Below are 8,191 nucleotides of genomic sequence, written 5' to 3' on the forward strand. Positions count from 1 at the left end.
ATCTAGCTAAGCTGACAGCTCAGTGGGAGCCTTGACAGGTGAACAGAGAACCAACACATAAAATGAAAAAGGGACTCAAGTTTTGAATAACACGTGTCTCTTTGATTATCTTCTGCTTTTTAGATCAGACGATCTTTGCATCTACAGGGTTAGAAAGTGTACAAAGATTCATTGATGGCAGCTTTGTTGCATCAAATTCAGATTTAGTCTAACATTCGTTTCTCATATTGAGTTTTTTGTACCGCAACCTCTCAAAATGGGAAAAGAAAGATATCTTCAGTTATATCTGGCCGGCAAAGTTAGGAGTCATCTACTTATTTTTGGAGGGTGAGCAATAAGGATCCTCTGGAGCTGTAATCTACTTGACTGACAGCAGCACACAATGCCTTTCTCCACACCTAACCAGAAGACATTCAGTAAAAGCAATGCAATTCATGAAAAGAGAACACAGACAGGGAGCGAGGTGAGAGAAATGCACTCAGCCACAAAGAGATAAGAAAGAGGGAAGAAGATGAAAGACAGAAAAGGTGGGGGAAAAAATCCTCACAAGATCTTAAATTTTGTTCTTGCAGCTGCACATTTTTGAGGTAGATCCTCAGTCATTTGGGGCCTCATCCTGACTTTCTATTACTGTTACCATGGTGTGTACCCACATTCTGCTAGTTTTAAATGAACACATCTTTCAAGACAAGTCCCCCTGAGACAAGATATTTGAAGATATGGTGGTGCTGATTTGTCAGAGTCCACACCATACAAGAAAAATTATATTCCAGTGTTAACAAAATAGGACAAATACAGTGTAAAATACATTTATAAAAGACTCTGAGCCAGAATGTACTGCTTTACTGCTTTTACCCAATCTTTATTGATCTCGGTGCATCATTTTTAACAATATTTCAATTTACACCAGAGCTCCTATTGGACCTTTGATATCAGATTAAGACTTCACAACTCCATTCCTCTACTCCCTAGATATTTCAAGCAAATACACAGAAAAAAATATATACGATGAAACAACACACAAGAGAAAATCTCAGTTAAGGTGAGTGAAGTATGAACAATTTTTTTTGGATTCACATGATTTACTGCAGATATAACTATGATAAATACAGACACAAACTGCAAGAAAGATAAGGTCAGCTTGATGAGTAAAGTAGGCCATATAGTCTCTACTGAGCTCTGCTAAGTTTGAGAAGGATACAAATTTGAGTTGGACTGAATGCACAGAGTCCAGAGGGACTGGAAGGAGGAGAAAACAGGAGCGTGATGGGTACAGTCGGGGACACAATACAGCTGGGCGTACTCTCTGTGTTAGATTTCCCTTGTAAGACCTTGTTCTAGGCTTCTTTTGATGCTGGGACATGGCTCTCTCAATCATTAAAATTTCCATAAAGTTGCAATTTCGTGGAAGATAATAAAAGGTCTAATTCAGTGGAAGCAAATAGCACCTTGTGTCCTCAGGCGCCCTTATCTGGCAAAGAAATATTAGATTGTACACTGTGCAGTCAAATTATATTTTTGTTTGCCTCAAAGTGCAAAACAATCTTTCAGACATTTAACAAGTGTTCTGAAGAACTGCTTGTATACAAGGATGAGGCCATTTCTACACATCAATTTAATCTTCCAGATGTGAGAAATGCAGCACTTTGGCTGGGTTGATGTTAGGGAATCCTATTTGTCTCTTTAAAAATATTGTATTGAAAAAGAATGATGAAGAATAGATGTCTTTTTTTGTAATCCAAATATCCAGATGCATAGAAATAAATCCATCCACATGAAATGAGGCTGGTAAGGCGGTGACACAAGTCTTAAGTGGGGTTGATCTCTGCCATCGCATGGGGGTGACCCAGGAGAAGGAAAGTCTGTTTTGTTCAGAGAGCTTTTGTTCAGCTTTGATGGCAGTGATAAGATTGAGCTGATTGTAAAGCCCATTGTTCTGAAAATAGAAAAAGTACAAATACTACTCATAATATATCTGGCAGTCAATCAGAATATCCTGTTTGTGCATTATTTATAACTTAATTAAAAGTCCATATAGTCTATTCTACAATAAGTGATTATAAATTATTTGTCTTCAAACACAAAAGATCTTATGAACTTTGAACAAATTCACATGCGTATGCACACTCACACATGGCCACTCTGGTCTGCAGACAGCTCTCCTTTCACCAGCTGTCAAAGTCTCTGTGCTTCTCATCTCCGTCCTCATCAGACAGCAGACCGTGGCCTGGCTCCACAGTGACTGTGATGGAAGCAGTTAGACTCTCTTCAATATATACTTGTCAATCAATCTGATGTAAAGCAGAAATATCAACATTTCACTGACCATGCTGTTGTCTGTAGGTTATTGTTGTGGGTCAAACTAAGTCTCTGGAATTTCATGCTGCCAGACATTCATTGTAAGTTGATGATTGGCTGTATTCATGATTTTTTGCCAATAGAAAATATCCATTATTATAAACAGCATGTGAATATTAAGAAATACAGAATCAAGAATGCATACTGAACCTTCTGCAAAAATGGAACATAATAAAATTCATGTGTATATACTGAGTTACCAATTGTTTAGGTACATTGTATACTCTAATGCAACCCAATACCACAGTCCTGCAAATTTTATCTTTTGTGAATGACTTTCAAACAATCCATGGTCATTTTAAAGGCAATAGTTAGCGCTGATGTGGGATTTCTGTAGATTGTACAACTGCTCCAAGCAAATTGGTAAGTCAGTAAAAACATGGACAGTCTGCACTACAATCCTAGGCCTCTAGGGGGCACATTGGGTTGAGCATACAGGTGGAGCCAATGGAATTTTGTGTTCAGCAATCTAAAACCCAACATGCTCAAATAAATAACATATAGACCTTTGTTTTTATCAAATAAATTACCTTTTATATTAAAATTATAGATTTTTTTTACTTGACATATGGGAGGCTGAGGTTTGATTTCTTTCCAATACATCAGCCTTTTCGATCTCAATCATATTGACCTACACCACCTTTCATTCTTCTAATCTCTGCTTGTTAAATTGCCTCCAATCCATACATTCTGAACTTAATTAATCTGCCATCATTTTAAACTATACTCATCATTTCTCACTGACCTGTCTATGTGCAGTCCAGTCTGTCTGTATATTAGACTTTTGTTTCTGCTTTTGTAATTGCGTGTGCTGTCTGCTGTGGTCTTTTTTACACTAGTTCAGTTTGATTTATGTGTTGTTTCACATATATGACTTGCTGCGTTACATGCTTCAATATTCCATGTTTTAATTTATGGTTGCTAATGCTGCTTAATGTTATCCTGTCTAGAATGTATTACCTGTATAGCATTGTTTTACATTAGTTTGTATCCCATTTATACCATTTAAGTTTTTTTTACACTGTAACAAATTGCTGTAAAAATACAGCCAAATTCCAACAGTAAGGTACTGTTCTTTCTATATATGGTAAAATACTGCAAATTCTGATGCTCTTTGGAGCCAAAACCAAGAATGGACATTAACAGTAGGCTACTGTAAGATTTGACGGAAAAATATGGTATTTTCATTTTCACCGCTGCAATAATGGAGGGACAGAAGCCAACATCATATAATCACCATTCATCCTCCTTTGTGGAATTAAACCAAAAGGTCAGTGACATCATACTCAGAAAATAGAATTACATTTGTGCATCTGGTTACCCAATTAGTGACTACGTTTAATGTTTTCTAACATTAAACTGACAGGCACAAGAGGGCATTTTCAGGTAGCGTTCTTCAGTTGAAAGTTTGATTTACTGGTATTCAAACAATATTTTCCACTGCTGTTTGCAAGTCTAGTTTAAAGATTATTTTAGGATGGCTATTTTCACAACACATCAGTAAATGTTAACACTAGTCTGGCCTGGTCTATACCTACACCTTTTTTTATCCCACTTGCATTCCATAATTAATAATAGCCTACTATCTAAAGCACATAGCAATTGAAATTTATTTAAATATGTAGCCAAGTTGATTAAGATATGTTTGCTGCTGAGCCCCAAAAGATGTAGTGGTTATATTGGTTATATTGGTTATCTTAGGTCAACCCAAGTGTGTTTCTAAGCTGTACCTATGTTGCTGCAAATATACCTGTGACATAATAGATGATTTGTTACATGTTGTTTTAAGGTACTTCATTGTGATTAACCCTGAGAGGGAAACAGAGGCCAGTCAGGGAAAGTAATGCCTAAGAAGATAAACAAGCTCACAGTGAGTCCTTCAAACATACTTGAATGTACTTGGGATATTTGAAAGCTTTTGAATAAATGTTCAGTTCCATAAAGCTGTCACTTGTCTCATCCTCTTTTGTAATAGATTTTAAGGGTTACACATTTTAAATGTGCTGAGCTGATCTCATTACTGGACCATTAAGACTGAAGACACATTGCTATTTTCAGTGTCTGCAATTTATAGTTGTTTTATTAATATGAATAAGAAGAAAACTTTTTAGTTGTTTGCTGTAACATTTACAGTAAGAAACTGTTCATATACATTACAATAGCAACACTATAAAAATACAATATATTACTGCAGGCCTAGCTACAGTATCAAACTGTAAACCTCACATTCTATAGCAGAGTACTATGATAAATTTTACAGCACTTAACTGTTAAAGTAAATTATGGTAGTGACACTGTAAAAAAAAAAAAAAAGGGTAAAATGCTGGCAATTACAGCTGCCAGTAGTTTACTGTAAATTATGGGGTAATTTGTTACAGTGTATATTGACATTGATGTCTATCATCATGCATTTACTAGCCTTTTACTACAAGTTGGCCTCAACATTCATGCAGACTTGAAAAACCGGCAGCTTTTGAGATTTACACTTTTTCATTTAACATCACACATAAAGCCTACTTTCTTTTTCTTAGTTTTTGAAGATATTTTTTTATTTTGTGAAGCTTTTTTAGTCTTTAACAGAAAATGTTTCATTAGTTATAAAGTCAAGCGCCAGGCAAGAAGCTCTGAGTTTAAAAAAAATAATAACTTTAACAAAAAAAAAACAAAGTAAGCAATCAAAAAAACAAAGAAAAACTCCAACGGCCTCACTGTGCAATTTGATTATCTTTTGGACCTTAATGCATCTCTCTCTGCTTGACTGCTAAACTACATTAACACAATGCTAGATTGCACGTTCCTTCAGGTTTTCAGTATTTTCTCCTAAAGCTTGTGTCTTCAGCTTGGGATGTTGCCTCCATCTACCCACATTCTGTGTAACACATAAAACATTTTCAGTCCCTACCGACCTCTTTGTCCCCATCTTCAGATAACAACGCCATTCCTTTTCACTTGGAAAATTGTTCTCAATTAAGGCGAACACTTCCCAGACCATCACTCTCAGAAATCTTACAGACATCCATTCTGCTTCTCTAATAATTCTGGTCAAGACCTTTACCACCACTGAACCCAAGTTCTCCACACTCTACACTGGCAGCTCAATTTCACAACTGCCTCCCCTTCTCCCTTAAACACACTTACAGCACTTAGAACACAGGCAGCTTTCTTCTGTCATGATGCTCTTTGGATAGCTAAACTCTCTCCCTCTTTATATTTGGGGGCTCAAAACCGTTTTCCCCTAACCTGCCCACTGCCCTGGCTGAATGCTAAGCCTTCTCTTGCTTCCTAGTACCTTCACACAGCTACTCAAATATTCCCTTGCTGTATGCATGGCCTTCTGTCTCTTACAGTATCTCTATCTAGTCCTGTAGCACAACAGCAATCACAATAGCTCTGTGTTCAAAGGGAAGGTGTTCACATGCATGTGATAAACTTGCACCACAGCCCATGAAAAATACTGTGGGTTATATATCAGGCTCAAGGTCATACATGCTCAGTCTGATTTTGAGAAAACACATCTAGGAAACAGAATTATTATTTTATTTTTTTTATCTTGCACTGTGGTACCATGATATTGTATTTATCTTCCTTCAACTCCAATAATACCTCCTCCTGTTATTCAAAGTGAAACATCAGTCTTTTCTCCATATTTTCCTTATTTCATGATCTAGAAAAAAATATGTACATCTTAGGCCCCACAGGGCTTTTTTTCTGCCACTGGTTCATGTTGTATGCTGCACAGGTTTAACTACATAGTACCACAATGTCATCTTAAACCAAACATTGTGTTCACTCAATAATACCAATCACAGGACATGCATATAAAGGGCTAATATATAGCTTGCTGAAACTTATAGATTTACCACTAACAGGTCAACACAAGATAACTTAACAGGCCTGCTTTGACCCTGGCTAGAGGGTGATTATTGTTTCCAGTTAAATACATTGGGTGACTTGTGCTATTGTCAACATGTCTTGGGATCAAAGAGCTCTTTAGCACTGAAATGCACTTATGCTATCACTGAAATGCACTTGGAAGTGAACAATACAAATGGCTGGATGTATTCCATAGTTTGCTTGGCAAGAATTTTAGAGGTCAGTGTGGATTAAATAGCTCAAATGAAAAATCTTCTCATTTAGTTACAGTGCAGCTGAAATAGGCATCCATCTTGTCTTTGATGAAACAAAGGACCCAGTTCCCACAGCATGTCAAGAGTCTGGAGAAAACACAACAAATGCTGTGTAGCTAAATTTAATTTACCTTTTGTGAGTTCTAAAAACAATTCATCTTTTGTCAGTCAAATGCTCAGTATGCGTGCTGTTCTGAATCCATTATAGTATCTAAAACACATGAAAACAAAAAAATCTAGTTTGACATAACTGAAGTAAATGCACAGGTCATCTGTGTACTAATTGCATTATGAATAATAGACTCACATTGTGCCTCTGATGTTTCACTTGGCTGGGTGGTAAAAAGTGAGACACAGTTCTGTGCCAGGCTGAGACAGAGAGTACAGAAGGTGTAGCTGCAGTCTCCTGAACACAAGCCAGAGCACACGTCCACACACATCTGGCAGCAGATGTCACAGCAGCGGTCAGAACAATATCTCCAGTCGTCACACAAACAGGAGCTGCAGCCACCAGCCGGACTGCATTCCTCTTTACTTTGTAGGCAGGAGTTGCAAGGCTTGCAAGACTGTAACCCCATGGGTCTGCCTGTTAAGAACACACAGACACTGGGAGATGAGATATTGAAGGAAATCACTGTCTGTAAAAATGATCTCCTTCGCAAGTCCAGAATTGGAATTGAGGATGTATATACAAAAGGAATTCTGTAGAGAAAAAAAATACTGATAATTGGCTGTCAGGCTGTCTTGAAAATTGAGCAAGTTTTCTCCTATCTCAAGTCAAGTCCATAGTTCTTGCCACATGCAGTACTTGCTGATGTTCTCTGTTTGACCAACTTTTAGATAAAATGCTTGATGTCATCCTTTGCCCCCGGAGGCCTTACTCCGGTCTGCTCCATCGTCTCCCACATTCTTGAGACAAGAAATGTAGTCAGCCTGAGCAACTATTCAGAGAAGAGCTCTGCCCTTCAAAAAAGCATGACAACATCCAACGTCACTATTAACAGTTATTCTCTGTAAATACAAACCCAAAATGTTCTCCACACCAAGGAAACTTTTTTTTCTGTTCTGAGCATGAAATTAAACAGAGAAGCTCTTTCTTAGGCCTACTTGTCACGGGGCCTTCAGGATAGAGATGGTGTTAAGCAAAGATAATAAGCAATGCAGCATGAATGAGAAGACAGGGATTTAATTGCACCGCTAACTATTACAGTTTTTGAAAAAAAGATACAAATAGTATACCAGATGTTTGAATCAATTTCCAGAAAAAAGAAGTTTAAAGTAGAAAACAATGTGCAGATTTATTGTAATGAGCTACATTTTGCACATTAAATGAATGCTTAAAAACAAAGGGGGAATAAGACCTGCTTAAAAAAAAAGAGATTGCACTTACTTCACAGACTGACGGTTTGTGACAAATCAGAGCTTTGCCAGAGCATGCAAAGCAGATACCTGTATGTCTCATTGATAACACCTGATCATCATTATAGCAATCAGCCAATCACATTAATGTCAAAACACACAACCAACCAAATAATTTGTGTTGATGATGTATACAGGCCAGCGTGCCACACAAACAGAAACCACAATTAGAAAGGAATATATACAGTTATCAGGGAAAATAAGTGGTTAGACAAGTATATGTCAGACTGAAATGGATATGCAGGATCAGTGTGTTCAGTAATTATACTCAGTCTAATACAACAGCT

The 8,191-nt window shown here is 37.2% G+C and overlaps 1 long non-coding RNA gene across 2 annotated transcripts; it reads right to left on the reverse strand.

Annotated features, from left to right (window-relative positions):
* Positions 1–835: 835 nt before the first annotated feature.
* Positions 836–7,947, reverse strand: LOC122967169. 2 transcript variants are annotated; one of them, XR_006398543.1, is made up of 5 exons: positions 7,876–7,947; positions 6,793–7,071; positions 6,617–6,696; positions 2,132–2,242; positions 836–1,936 (listed from the first exon to the last, which is right to left on the reverse strand). It is a non-coding gene; the product is annotated as an uncharacterized LOC122967169 (long non-coding RNA). The 2 variants fall into 2 exon arrangements; XR_006398544.1 differs by lacking the exon at positions 6,617–6,696.
* Between the last annotated feature and the right edge of the window lie 244 nt (positions 7,948–8,191).

This window comes from Thunnus albacares, chromosome 17 (genome assembly GCF_914725855.1).
Source record: "Thunnus albacares chromosome 17, fThuAlb1.1, whole genome shotgun sequence".
Lineage (NCBI taxonomy): Eukaryota > Metazoa > Chordata > Actinopteri > Scombriformes > Scombridae > Thunnus > Thunnus albacares.